Genomic DNA, 16533 nt, shown 5'->3' with positions numbered 1-16533 from the left:
CTTTTATGATATAGACCTGTCAAATATTACTGTAACGTAATATCAATAAACTAAATGCGATTTTATTGTTGGAAATGTTTCATCCCTGTTGTCTCTTAGTTAAGATTGTGAAGTTACAGTCACATCGCTTACATATGTATTCTTGGCAAGAAAAGGATAAGAAACGTAAATGCACTGTTATCAGAAAGGCTGAAAACGACCAGTTGAAGAAATACTGAAGTTTAAACAATGAACGCTTCATTCAATATCATATTTGATAATTAATCTATAGAAATAGATTTTAAGGGGTTTAAGTGATATAGTAAATATAATGTGGTAAGATAATACTAAGCAACTTCTTTCCTGGAATACTGATAAATATTTGAAGGAATTTTGTCCCAATGGGATCTTATTCCACAATTAAAGGCTGGAAAAGTTGCCATATAATTAAAATCATGACAGAATCGAAGAGACGAAAGCATGACGATGCAGCTTAATTATAATTAATTGGAGAGGTACGTGTCTAGGCTTTAAGGCTTAAACTGTGCAGAGTCATGTCCGTACTCCTTGTAAGTCCCTCCACTGCTTTTATATGACCCTTAGTATAAGAGAGAGAAAGAGAGATTAATTGATGCATTACCATAAATGTTATATACAACGCCAATTAAAAACCCGACTCGTGTCTGCTCCGTACCAGTGATTATTCCATGACGCCACGAACATCTTTGGATACAATGTATGACAATCTAGATGGCTTGACGGACTACAGCTTCTCTCAAGACTATAGTTTGACAAATATTGTATGGTTGTAGGATAAAAGTTATCCATTTGAGTTTTTACATAATCAGCTGTCTAGGTTCTGTCTAGTTTCATCCGGAAATGATCTGAGACATGGGATGTTCCAGCAACAAAAACAATATTCTTTATACTACATGATGATCCTCATAAAGTCAAGTAAAATGTCGACTGATTATATTTGCTCCGCCAAAGCCATGATATATAACGGACATTACAGTATACAACATTTAGTCTATTAAATAATATATTACTAGGACTACGTGGACGTAAAGCTGAATTACATCTCTTAGATAATAGCCTGTATGTGCAGTTTATAATATAAGATTTTATCACATTCAATTAACTGATGAAAGCATCAAATGGAGCCACATAGAACCAGTTTGAGGTTATACATTGGCTTTAATGCATTGCAATAAATTCTAATTCGATTAGATTAGACGGCAGCTAAAAACACATGCTGCTGTGAAGTTTCTAGGTGATCATCCTTTGTCTCGTTCAAGACAGCAATTTGACAAAATGTGTTTCAGGTTTGATATTTAACCTTGTTTTTTACTGATATATTTAAACTAGCTGTACATCTGTTAGACTTCAAAACAAATCGAAACAATATATACAATATTTCTGCATCAAAAAAAAGGGTTTTGCATGTGAAAGACATATACATAAATGAAAAAGAGAGACAAATTATAGAAATATTTGTAAAATGCATTAAAATAATGTTTTTTCTCTTCAGTTAAACAGTATGAAGCACTGCATTCCAATATTGAGTGAGGTTAGGTGCACCATAAACCGGTTTAAACTCCCCAGTGGTGGTTTTGCCACTGACCGTTCCAAGGCGGTGCACAACTGTGTTTGTTTTGTCCTTGTGTGTTTATTTTGTGTGTGTGTGGTGTGCGAGTGTTGTTCGTGTGTACTTTTTGGGAGGCTGCGTTTTTTGGAACGTGGCTTTCCCTATTGGATATTCTTCCTTGTTTTTTTTTCTTAAAGGCTATGTTTGTTTTTGCAAACGTTGCGTCGTCATATAAAGTACATGCTTAAATTGAAAGTTGTCCGTAGCGATGAATTGACAATTTTGCAGTTTTATAGTTTTACAACTAAAATGGCATGCAAAACTTTACCAGTGGCAAAAGTAACGAGAAATAGGGCACAATTATAGATATAAGATATAAATAACGGGGAGGGTAATGTTTTGGTTTGAAATGAATGGCAAGTGTTTAAAGTCAGCATGGTTATAATTGGCTTTATTTCATACCCAAAATGCCAACCACAAAGCCACTATTCATTTCTGAAACCCATCTTAAGAGCTAAGTGATATATCACATAAAGTCTTGCCATTCCTAATATTTGTAAGAACACATCGGCTTTTTAGTGGAGGGGGAGTGGAGAAGGGTGGGGGTTAACTTGTTGTGACATACGATCATTGTTTACGGTGACAAGCTATTATATTAAAGCCCTCTGTACCATGGTAATAGACAATTTAAGACAAAACACTAAACGCCAGTTGGTTAAATTCAAAGGGATTTTGCTAATTGATAAATGCTAATTGCAAAATGCGGCAATATGTATTATGCCGAATGTTTTTTGCTAAATGCTTATTTATCATAAAACTTTGTGTACCAGTAACTTAAAATAAGCATTGACCTTCGTAACATAACGCTGTTCTTTTAGAGAGTGTTTCTGAATAGTTCTGGACCTAAGTCGTGTTGCTTCAAATCTGACTGGTATAACATCATATAGTTTCAAGTAACTGAAATTATATTCAGTAAATACTGCTCCTTTATAGCATTGAATAATTGTAATTTACCAAAATGGCATATATTATTTAGTATTACGACTTTTGCATTTAGCATTAAGTATCTGGCATTTAACATTTGCCCTCATGCTACTAATAGTTTTAAAGAAATATAATGAAATTTGAACATTTGTATTTTTGTGCATATTAAACTAAACTATTTTTCCAGGAAATTTTGCAATTACAATAGCTTTACATTATAAAGCAAAACCTTCGATTAAGTAGGCAATCAAACAACTAGGCAGATTAGTAGCCACCAAATGTTTCAAATGCTGTTTAAAGCTTTATCTGAACCAGATGATGTCTATGCCTCGGATGGGTACTGCAAAGAGGTGTTCGGTCAGTGAGTTTTTGTGAAACAAAAATGGTTTACATACTTAACCTATGCAAAAGAGAATTTATCTGTCAAAAGTAATAAAATATGGACGTTTTCATACGACAACATATTTATCATAAATTCGGTTATCAAAACCTATTAGAAGATTAAATATGTAAAGACATTGATTCTTGAGCCAGCCAGATAATGACATCGTTTGGCAATAGAAACAAGCTCAAACTTACAAAATTGCAGCTGATTTATAACAAAAATTTTAATATCACTTTAATGTGTAAGATATATGGTATTAATATTACAGCAAAAATTAAACGTTTGAAGTCATGATTAAACGACAAAAATACCGGCAGTAAGCTGGAAAGTTCCGCTTGAAGTCCAAAATACTTTCAAGGATACTCATCTTCTCCAAACTACCGATTTGGATCTTTACATTCATGAACTGGCCCATTTCAATAAAAAGATCTTCTCAAACATATTCTGTTTATTAAACAAGACATCATTCTTCATTCTGTCATGGCCATAAAGTCCAACAAAATGTCTTATGTCTCATTCGTCAAACGATATCTATTAACGTCTGATCATTTCTTCGCCAGTTTGGTGATTTGTGGCAGATATTGTTTTAAAGAACGTCTGAATACTGTTACTATTCAATGCAGTTCTTGGGGTGTTTTAAACGACTATGTCATTTGGATGGCAATCTTATGTGGCTATTTGTCCCATGCAGCGATGTAAACCTGTGAGTGCATTTAGATTTCTTCAGTCAGTCTACCTCAAACCTGAAACGTCTGGACTTCTGCGACCACGACAGTGCAAATTTTATGAACAAACAAAAATACTGTTGACTGGATTATATTTATATCATCACATATGTTTGCCTTAGCAAAAAAGGAAAGAAGATATAAAAAGAAATTCTACACAGTAAACACTGCAGACATTTAGAATATATTTATAACCGCGAATTTTCGTTATATCACAGACATGTCAAATATCACTTACTATTGCCTTCGATAATTGACGTTATTCCTTTCCAGCGTTACCTCAGGGAAATTACGGAAACATTTGTGAGTGTCATGAAAGGTAACCCTTCAAGAGAATTTAGTTCCTATTGGTATTGTATTGATAGATCCGCATATGTTCCTAAACTATAGTGTTCTTTAAGATCTAGCAACAGATTATGTTACAAAATATGTGAAGAAGACGAGTATTATATGAAAGATTTTATATTTTCTGTTCTTCTCATGGATCAGCAATTAATATAAACATTTTGAACATTCGAATAATTAATATAAATCAAATACATGTACTTTAATATTTTTCCGGAAGTCTTTTTATTCTTAAACGTATTGCCAAATATTCAAGCTTGTTCTCCCCGAGCACATCTGAATTCTATTACCTACTTGTGTAACAGTTTAATTATGTGATGTTGGTAGTAAGAAACATTAAAAAAAAACATTTTAGATATTCCGAATTTCAAATTATCACATGTTTGACATTGTTTAAGTAAAATACTGCCATGTTTCATATTACGCTAGTGTAATAATGCTTTCAGGCTGACATCGTTTTAAGTAAAAGAAACATTAATTCATTTCACTTTATTTAAAAGAATAAAAACACTTTCAGTCATTCAACAGCAAACGCTAACATATGATAAAAAGTGATCTATCTTTCATTTTGTGTCTTTCCGCATTGAAATTCATTAAAATAATTCGACTCATTGAATAAGCCTCGCACTTCATTATTCTATTTAATCAATTGAATAATTTCAATTTGAACAAAAAGAAATAAATATAAATATGTTTATTAATGACATTATCCTCTGCTACACTCTTGATCAGTGATGAAGCAGGCTGTAATTGAATAAATCTACCTCTTTGCCCAAAAAATCGAACCGTACCATTCGAAAGTAGGAATTTTGGATACTTTCACTGACGTGATGTTGAGGTATCACAGAATCTTCGAGAGAAATGAAATGAGCCAATATATTCAGAAGGCTCTGGTTACTTGGCCTTGGATAATTAGCACAAAATGGAACATCTTTTATTTGACATACAGCCACCTAGCACAACTTATCAAAATAGATGCTGTACATGTAGGAAAATATCTGCATTATTCTTGTAACTACATAACCACGTGCATCAAATACAGATTAAGAACACGAATTAACTGACAACAACTTCACGTGAGACGTTGGAGACACGTGTTATTTTGATCTGTTATAGGAATCAACATTTCCTGTTCACTTTCTGTACTGTTCCTACCAATTTCAAACGGAAACTTGACTTCGCTTGTTTATGTATTTCGTGATTCCTTTAAATAGTGAATGTGCACGAACTGTATCTCTAACAATACGTTTTTGGTACAACTGTAATACAGAATGTTTGACTGCCCAAATTTAAACATGAAAACTGACTTTAGATATATTTTGTATTATCATGCTAAAAAGTAAACTATATATATTTTGTTTTTGAACAACCACCTATGGTCCATCACATTATGTAACGTAACATTTATGTCGTTTTATCTTTCAACTGTAGCGTGAACCAAATGTCAAGAACGCACTATCTTCAATTTTTAACCCTCCAGCAGTGTATATATATATATAATTATTATAAACTTACAAATACATTGCCACAGTGTGTATGTGCGTGCGTGGGGTGGTGGAGGGGGTTTGGGAGTGTCCGTTGGCAAATGGTTATAGTTGCTGATTTCGAAATACTTGACCCTCACCGCTGTCGGTTCAAAACTTCCTAGGGGTGTAAAATTCTCAAATGTATGGAATTCATCCAGTGGTTTTGTCAAACTAAACAGGTAGTTTTATTTGTTAATATGCTTTTTGAGCTCAGTGTTTGTAAAGATTTCAGAAATATTGAAGAAAACCTCAATTGCTGGATATTTTCCGAGTAGAGAAATGAAATAATTTTGTCAAAAGAAAAGTCATATATAGTTAGTTAAGGGACATTTTATGTAAACTTGTTTTATGATCTTGAAAAACTAAGCATATTTGTATCGGCTCTGAAAATATATTTAAAGAAGACGAATGTAACGGGCCTATATAGGCATTAGTTGATAGAGTATAATTAAAATACTAAGATGAAATACAGTTAGGAAAATTGCGCAGCCTTCTTCAGATCAGGGTTTATCGTTTGCTGTCAGATATTTTACACATTTCTTGAAGGAATGATCTAATCAATAAAAGCCAACACTAAATTATAAAATAGAGATTAAAACAACTCTTCAAAAATTATTAATTTCGGGACTGTCATTCTATCATTTAATTATCGAAAGCACTGTCATTTTTATCGGTTTGCGATCTTGAATAATGAAAACCCGCTTATATAATTAAAACACGTGAGATCAAAGTTTTACAGAATGTGGCAATAAATTTCAAAACATGAAATATGTTACAATTGTGTTAATAACATCAGCCTTTTTAATGAGTATGTATACATTTGATTTCTCACAAAAGTCATAATTATTCAAAGTTTTTTTTGTTTGATATTTTTTATTCAAAGTCACATTTACAATGTCTGTCTACTCAGTTTCTAGGCAAGAACCGTTTTGTATACTGAAATAATGTCAAGAAAAACTAACTTAAAGTTACCAACAATATTCTATGATAAAAATACACAAAAATCATTCGGTACAACGATACATGGAAATATTAAGAGCACAATTACTTGTATTGAATTAGAAACATGCCGTTTATTCTCGTTTGATCAGACGTCAACATGTTTTTCGAAAAGAGCAGGCAATATTCTTAAAATTACCATTTCAGTTTCATGTTTCAACTCTCTTACAAACAATATTCCACAAATAAACTTCTTTCATTTAAGCAATTTATTTTGCTGTCTCCTGTTTCGACATTTGAAATTCTGTCGTATTAAGAATGAAGCGCTAAAACAAGGCATAGTTTGCATTTCACAATAGCTGCACTGTAAGATAGTATTGTTTTTTTTTCTATTTTTCATATTTCTGATTAAAAACCTGACAACTTGTCTGATCGTACGATCATGTGCATGAATGATGATGTTTGAAACGTTGAAAGCTGCATTATCATTTTTCCATGAATTTTCATAAATGTTAAAAGTTCTTATTGATATTTTAAAGGTACGGTAATTGATCAACATTTGTAGATATTATTTGATGAAGGATGGTGAAATATTGATTTGTTTGTTTGTTTCAGGGTTTTCCCATTTTTCAACTGTATTTCAGTAATGTAACGGCGGGCAGTTTTCCTGGATTCTGTACCAGTACAAGCCTGTTCTCCGCAAGTAACTGCCAACTTCCCAACATGGATCAGAAGAGAAAGACGAGCGATATCAGACGCAATATCATTTATCAAATCGTCACGGAGAACATACGCCTAGCCCGGAGATCGAACGCACAACCCAGAGATCCGTAGATCTGTGCTCTCCCTGTTGAGCTAAGCGGGCGGGCGATGAAATATTGAACTTTAAACTTTAAATAATTTATGAATTTTTGTCGTATAAGATAAATAAAATATTTGGCTTCTGTGTGTGAAATAGTGCCAATTAAACTTTGTGTCAATTATCATTCATATTCAGATTTGTTGTATTTGTTTTGTTCGTTTGGATCATGAAGTTCATTCAATTTTTTTATAGGTAACAGAGGTCCGCTTAAGCCGGTGGTAGGGCATTGCACATTCTTTTCATTACCTCTTAAAAGCAGACACAAACAAACCATTACTTGCGGAGAACAGGTTTGTACTTACGCAGAAACCAGAAACACTGGTAAGGTTAACTGCCCGCCGTTACATTACTGAAATACTGTTGAAAAACGGTATTAAACCTGACACAAACAAACAAATCTATATCTGGAATAATTGGTTTTGACTATTAAGCTTTGTCAAATCATAAAATATTTTCTAAGTTTTAATTGTAAATTGCCTCCGAGAGATTGAGCTTTTTATAAATACAAGTTCATTTGTATTTCCTGATCTCAGGACAGTGGTCATGTACATACAAACTTTTAATTTTCTAATGAATGAGCTTGTTACAGCTGAGCGAAAATGGTTTCTAACATGGAATAACACTGGCTCCTGATATAAAATCTCAGTGTTAATATTTCATACATATACAAGACACTGTACAGAAGGTATTCAGGAAATGTCATTTCACAGATATATCATTTTCGGTTACGGTTGTTTATAAAACAGTTGTCAGTGCTATTTGCAAACATTTTGTGTAGTATTTTTGAGTCGGCTAAACGCTTTCAAGCGTTTGACGAGTCATTGCTATGGCCCGATTTCTTATTCTTAAATGGCCTCACAACACAGCGAAGTGATGTAGTTCCATTAGATTGTCTCTAATTTCAAAGAGTTCATTGATCGAATGAAGTTCATTTATGTCAATCCTATTTGCTATGACCAATATACGATGTAATCTGTCATATTTATGACTTGTAATTGTGCAATACTCGAATAAAGCCACGTATTTTCTTCCGCGGTAGCTCATTAAGCATAAACACGCATAACGATTCTGCGGAATTTGGTAATACAATTGCGCAATGACGAATTTTATGCCCTTTTGTCATAAAATAGCAAATATGATGTTCACAAATTCAAATAAAAACTGCATATTAACTTGTTAGCCAAATTATCCATTTGTTACCCTGTCCGTTTCAAAAAAATAATTTTTAAAATCATTGCGCAAATAACAAATTTATTGCGCTGTGCATTTTATGAAATGCGCAGGCTTACCAAGCTTGCGTAACATCCAGCGAAAGACAAAATATAGTTCCAGAACATACTGCTAGTATTTTATTGATTGGGTACCTCTGAAATCATTGGAATGTCTCTTATCAAAGAGTTTACCACATCGATGAAATTAGATTATGACAGCTTCATTTTAAATGACCCGAATAAGATATGTGCAGTGCGTTAATTCTTCCGCGAGACTTCGCGGATGAATCCTAACTACATTCTGGACACATGTCGGCGAACACGCGTGACCTGTTTATAACAACGCTTCTACGACTTTGCGTGGGTTGAATTTTGCAGTTAGTAAACGGATAAATTATCGGAAGAAGAAGCTCTTACAGGTTTGTTTAATTACTACTGATATTAAAAATGATTTTATTTCTTATTTTCCGGGAAATAAACAAATCGGCGAAACATTAAATTGTATTTTCTTGTAGTTTTTGAAATCGAAAGTAGATCGTCTATGTTTGGCTGCTTTTTTCTAAATATTTGACGAAACGAAACAACTTTTTTATGAAAAGATTTAAATTAGAGGTAATTTAACCGTAAACTTCAATGTCAGATACTGCCAATTGCTGCTAAATGTCTTCGTATCATCACAATTTGTAAAACATATTGTTGAAACTGGAGAAAAGTGTAATCGTATCCGGATATAATATTTTGGGTAAATATCGAGCTGTGTTATGAAATTTTAACATTCAAGTAACAGACATGATAGATATTATTGTAACAGAAATGATTCTAGAATTCATTTTTATAACACCAACAATCTATATCAGACTTATATTCTAGTCCTGAGGCATGATCTGAAAGTAAAAAGATGAAGTGACAGTCATACTTTGGATATTGTAATGCTAGAAAAAATCTAGGTAATATTCAGAAATTGAAACGTAAGATTTTCAGTTAAAATCGCACCAAAGGCTGTATCAAGGGTCTACATATTCAAAAATTTATTGTGGTGATACCCCAAACCCTACTTGCAGGAGGGGGTATCCTCCCACACCCTTCCCCCATATTGCCACTTTACAGTTTGATACATTTGCCCTTTTACCACCTGCCACAATGCCCATTTCAAAATCTGACTGCAATTTAAAGCAACATTTTTATTTCTGCGAACCACTCTTCAATTTAAGAGAAATATATTGCCAATGGGTTTAAATACTTGTATAATGTCAATCGAAGTTTTACTAGGCATCGACCGAATGTTCATTTCATTTATTGTAACAAAATCTCTCTTTAGTTGGGGAAAAAAACTAGAAAGAAACTGAAACTGGTAGACTATACTGTCAGTACATCAATCATTAGCCGACTCAGGCCCTTGAGGCCTTTGATATACACTTGTCGGTATATGCATAAAATGCTGAATATGGTATGAATTTTATGATCAAAGAATTGCCTCTTCCAGCTTATTCTGTATAAATTTAGTAAGAAATGTATGGTATAAGAATTTTAAACAAATTGCAAGATTTCAAAACATTTCTCAGTTGCCATACATCAAGTTTTACTCACGCGTTTATGACTGTCTATACCTCTTTTATGATATAGACTTGTTAAATATTATTTTCAGGCAGCATCAGTAATATTGCCTTCGTTTTGATATAATGGGGAAATACTTCCTTAATGACATCCATACGAAACTTAAAAGTAAAGGATTTTTGTTTTGTTATGAATTAAGATTTGTTATAAATAATGAGTTTGCATTACAGTTATAAAATTTAAATATATTATGGGATTGACCGAACGAATGTTCTGCTGAAGTATAAGATGAGAGTCATGCTGGACTGAACGGTTGTCAGGACTGCTTCTCAGTGATGCTTCACAACATCAATAAGTGAAATGCAGTAAATTATATATAAAATAATGAACACAAAGACAATTGAGTCAATGTAACAATTTTATTTAAGATTGAAATATTGAAATATTTAAGTACATATGCAAGATGGCCCTTTTTGAATGTGTACACCGATGAATACTTTGTCCATTAAGAGTATTTCACTTTCTTAGTATATTGGTATAGATTTGCGGCAAAGGAAAAGTCACAATCACGACGTAGAATGAAACAATAGAATTATTAAATACTATGTTATGCACTAAAACACGGTATGCTCCCAACACCTAAGATAACACAATAAAAGAAAGCTATTATTAGCTATTGTAATTACTCAACGCCCGTTGTATATCGTCCGTCCATCGTCATTCCGTCCGCACTTTTCTTCAAATGACTTCTCCTCTGAAACCATTTGGTGGAATGTAATGAAACTTGGCCTGGATGGTCCTTGAGTGTTCCTGACGTATTTGCAAAGAATTGAACTCGAGAAAAAATCTGATTATGGCAACGAAAAATAAAAATTCTTCTTTTTAGAAACCACTAGATGGATTTCAAAATAATCTGACAGAAAATAGTCCTACCAAGATTATTCGAATTATCCAATTCGTCAAAAGCATGGTCGCTATAGGGCGGTGTCATTTTTTCTATGTTTATAAAGTGGGAATCTTCTCATTAAAATATGAATAAGTATTTATTTTATGTATTCAGACGCTATGCATTTTGAGAGTAATATTGCGTTTAAAGGGCACCAACACGCTAACACAACGCAACGGCAATTAGCGCGCCAATACAACAAATATATGGTGTCTGTCGTATTTGCGAGCTAATTTGTCGTTCTGTTGTTTTGGCGCGTTTAAAGAACGCTAACACTCCGATGCGAAAAACGAAAAAAAAACGGTTTTTGTCGTGTTGGCGTGCTAATTAGTCATGTTGGCGAGTTAAGCAAAAAACGACAACACGCCAAAACCACAACTTAGCGCTCCATACGACAAATACGGTTGTTGGCGTATTGGCGATCTTAATTACTCCAGAACGAAATGGTAGAAATAAGCCACCAAAGGCATACGTACCATTTTAAATGTTGTTGCTAGTCAAAATTATGTCATATCCACAAATAATTCAATTTCTGTTATTTTGAAAGAGAATAATAAACAACAGTGTCACTTTTTCAGTAAGAGGAAATAAAATTACGGAAAATGCAGATATATTTTTCTCCAATACATATATATATTAAAACAAAAAGTGTATTAAATGTACAAGAAGATGAAACGAAAGACAAAACGTAAATTGAGAAAATCTTGAGCCAGGTATTTATATCATTGCAATGGAAAACACTCAACAATCAATTTGTTACATAAATAGTCGGCTGTGCTTACATTTCTATTGCAGTAACATATAACTTACATGTACACCTCTAAATGTATGGGACAAGTCTAACACATTAATTTTGGTAAACAATGATAATGCATTTAGCTCGAAAGCTGAACATTCAAATAGATCTAGAACGTAAACAGTCTCATTTTATCCGCAGTTCTTCTCAACACACAAAACGCTTTATTAAACAAGACAGCATTATTTTTTATGCCATGGTTATACTCATAAAGTCCAATAAAATGTCCTATTCGTCAAACGATATCTATAAACGTCTGATATTTTCTTCTCAAAATTGACGATTTATGGCAGAAATTGTATTTTAGAACGCCTGGATATTTTGATTCTTCAATGGCATTTGTAGGGTTATTTAAACAGCACAGGCATTTGTTTGTCAGTCTAATTGGGTCACTTGTCTAAACATGTTAGCCAACATATGAATGCAAATTGCAAGAAACCACACCGTCATAGAACTAGTCATACAAATGTAAAACGAGTAGAATCTGACGTATTATTTTTTATGAAAACACTGTAGGTTCTGTATTTTCCGCCATGCTATTATTGAACACGCAACAGTAATATTAAAACATTGTTGAAGAATTCGCACTTTGAAGTAATTTATACTTAAGTTTCTGATATAATATTCATGACTCTTTTGAATTGTTTTGTTGCTCGATTTGCGAATATTTATGACAATTTAACCACCATGTATATTTTTCAATCCGTAACTTTGATTTAGCAAACTTCACTAAGATAGGGCTTATTTATATAATGGAATACAATAAACATGTTTGTTTTAAATTATCCCTTAAAAACATTAACATCAATCCTCCCACCATTGTGACATAAATATTGCAAAGCTCTTCTTTGTGTTTGGGAAAACCACATCATGTGAGATCATTTTTCTTGACTACCATTAATATCATTGCAACATTTTCAAAGATATTGTAAATTAGAAATCGCCCATAAACTACAAAGTCATAATATGACGTCCAATTATGACGTTAGTATAAGCACATATAGCTAATAGCTAATGAAAACTCTCTTTCTCGGATAACCTTGTCTTTAGTATATACTAATTTATTTTAGCTCAATTGTGATGAAACCTTGTCTTTCATCACTAGATAGGCAAGACATATATTTTCTGACTGTTTAAGTGCTTCATAGAAGATTGCAGTTAAAATATCAACGACTTATGATAACTGAAAGAGAATGCATGCTTTCTATTCGAGGGCCGTGCCTATGTAAGTATATTTAATGCTTATGTCATATGTTAATGATGTTTTTCCAACATTGGCAAATTAACACCCTTTTATTATAAGTTTAAAGATATCAAAGTAAAAGTAAACAGTAATAAACAAGCAGCTAGCTTCCACAAGAAGGGTATGTATATATTACCACTAAGCTTTATTGTGATACAGACTTGTCAAATATCACTTACAGTATTCTTCTGTAATGTATTTTATTGCTCCTCATGATTGCCCTGAGGAAAGTCGTCTTCAAACATTGGGGATAGAGAGAAAATAATTCATGTTTTCACATTTCATGTGCATCTGTTCGCAAGAAGAACAAAAATATATTTCATATATCTGGGCGAAAAACTCCGCCCAAACATATCAAGAAGTCTAACTCGGTGAAAAATACCGCCTAAACATATCAAGAAATGTAAACTGATTCAGGTATCCGATCCACAAATAAGCAAGCTCTGTATAACAGTGCTATTAAAATATATCAAAAATTAATGCCTGGTAAGCTATATAATTTTGGTATCATTTGAAAGTGTATTGTGTACAGAAAAAGAAAATATAAATAACATGACAAAAAATATGTTACAGAACTTTTATGTTTTTACTTTATAGTCTTCAATGATACTTCAAAAGAAGTTCAGTTATTACAGTGTAAGATTTATCATTTCGCAGTTAAATGACTGTATTTATTCTTGCATATTATTTATGGGCATCTTATGTACTAACTCTTGTTCAGCAGACACAACTCTTTCAAATGATACCAAACAACATAGGGTCACCAGGCATCGAAATGTTACCTATTTGTGGATCGGATACCTTTACAAAATTAATAGTAATAGTGAGCCTATCAGAGAGCTGTTTTGTTGTAAATTGCCAAATGCAAGAGGAGGTGAAAAGAGGGAGGGGTGTAAGTTAAAACCAGAAATTCGCGAAAATAAACTTTGAACAAAGTAACGTGTTTCCACTATGGAAGTTTTTCGAAGAATGAAGATGCCGTATCCTCATTTAATTTAATGAAACTGCATCACATGCTTAAAAGGAACTCTGTTATTGGCTGAAACTAGCTTATCTACATTAACATAATTCAGAATGGTACGAATTTACCCAATTGTACAACAATGACATAAATAGTTTTACCTACCTATAAAATACATTTGTCTGGTAGTACGAGAGTAACCAATAGAGAAGATTTTTCATAGAAAATTTGTTGTTACGATGATAATATTACAGTGTATATTCAAAACGTCTTAAAGAAAACATGATCAGTAAACAGCTATAAATATAAAAGCATTTTACTGACGGACATTTTTTGCTGAAACTGGCGTAAAATGTGTGTTTATTGTCATAACTGCTGAAACTTCACAACTTCACAAGAACTATTTGAAATCAACCATTCAAAACAAATTATTTTATAATCTATTGCTCTAAATTCTATAAATCGCGAGACCAATATAGATTATCTGGCTATGTTTATTACTCGGTACAAATACGTCACTTATTTCTAAAAAAATCAAATAATAATAATTCGCCATCATTTTCGGTCTAATTGAACTATTCCGCAAGATGTATTACCATTCCGGTCCAGGCGTGTATAAATAAAGGAGCGTGACGACTTATCATTTAGTGCCTTACATGCGGGAAGAAACAGTTCTATAACATTTGATCTAAAATTTACAATAAAATACCTATTAGAATTGAATTTGCTATAAATCATTTCTTAAGTAAAATGTTATGAATGCAAACAGTGGAGATAAAAAATCCAAAATCATTAACTCAGGACTGGCATTTTAACAATTTTTCAAGAAATGTAATTTCATTTTATCGGTTTTCGATCTTGAAGAATGACTACTGTTAAATCACATGAGATCAAAGTTTTACAGGATATGACAATAAATTCTGATGAATTTTGCAGATGATTTTTTAACAATGCCATTTCTTATGTTTACATATACGATCTCGTACGTAATTATTCTCAAAACATTTACTTGCATATCTTGTAATGAACTGTTTTTTGTTCATTACAAATCGTCATTTAGTTAAATTTTTCCTTAGTTATGCGTGAAAGTCTAGTATGTATATTTACTACTAGTAGACCAATCTTATTTAGTGACATAATAGTTGGTTTTTAATTCAACAATAAAAGCAATTATCAAAAACTGGAAATGAATTGGCTGCGTTTCTGCATATACAATTATTATAAAATGGTCAATACACTCTACAGAGTCGTAAATTCAATACAGTAGATATCGGCAAGTGTCAACAACTAGGTCATATTGTCTACACTTGTACAAAAATACTGCACATTCGCTATGATAAGATTTCGTCTTGCAGAAAATAAATTTTACATGGTTTGTCCATATAATTATCGAAGGAAGCCTGTGTCGTAGTGGTTAGCGATCCGGGTCCGATTTTCGGTCATGGTAAATATCCAGACTAGTGTTCAGTGCTTGGTGCTTACTTCGAATGGTACTCTGCCTTGACTGAATGCTGGGAAGGTAAATATGACACTTGTTGAAGGCTCGGCTGAAAACAAGTTGTTACATCCATCCTACTTGTGGATTTTTGTTGAATACCAACGCTAAGTTTAATGTCGATGTATATCAGAAATAAGTGGTCGATAAGTCAAATTAATTTAAGGATCAGTACTCTTCTCTTCAAGGAAATATATGGGGGTCCCTTTGATAAACTGTGAGACTTGTCTATAGCCAACATCTTAATACTGATCATACCTATTCCCATGGAATGCCACTAACATATCGCAGCAATCGTTCGAGTAAAATGTAAATGCACTTCAATATACTTTATTAATGTATAATAAGCCAAAATAAAGGAGTTGAAAAAAGCTTGATTTTGGCAACAGTTATGTAAATGACACTAAAGCCGAAATAAAGATAACTTGCTTTATTGTGTTGTATGAATTATGGACGTCCAGTAGCAACTGATGATTTGCAGAGACATGTAAATGCATATTTAAAATACATTTCATTTGATATATGAATATGTTCAATAATAATAATATGCCTCGCTTTGCATCACATATCACGGACTAAATTGTTTTTATAAATCGCCTAGGGAGTGCAGGTCACCATTAGCAGCTTTTTGCATTTTACCAAAATGATACTGAGACCGATTTGTTTTACTTTGTGAAAAGTTTCGCATCTTTCGTATATGTATTACTGAGGTAATAGGCCGTGCAACCTGAACACCTAATCAGTGATTACACCAGAGAGCAAATACTTTAGTGTTTAACTGTGTTAGATCTAACTGATTTCATGTAGAAACGTTTTATCCATTATTTATTATTGTATTTATAATGTAATAATTTGCTTTTATGAAATGAATAAGGAGCCCTAGTTTAAACTCCTTGGACAGATTTACCCAAAACAGTGCAATAGTATGTGCAATAATAGTATACTAGATAATAAAGTATGTTGTATGCTGTTTTGATACCCGTCCACTAGACTT

The sequence above is a fragment of the Mercenaria mercenaria genome, chromosome 4 (assembly GCF_021730395.1).
Source record: "Mercenaria mercenaria strain notata chromosome 4, MADL_Memer_1, whole genome shotgun sequence".
Lineage (NCBI taxonomy): Eukaryota > Metazoa > Mollusca > Bivalvia > Venerida > Veneridae > Mercenaria > Mercenaria mercenaria.
Note: the sequence above shows the minus strand (reverse complement) of the source record.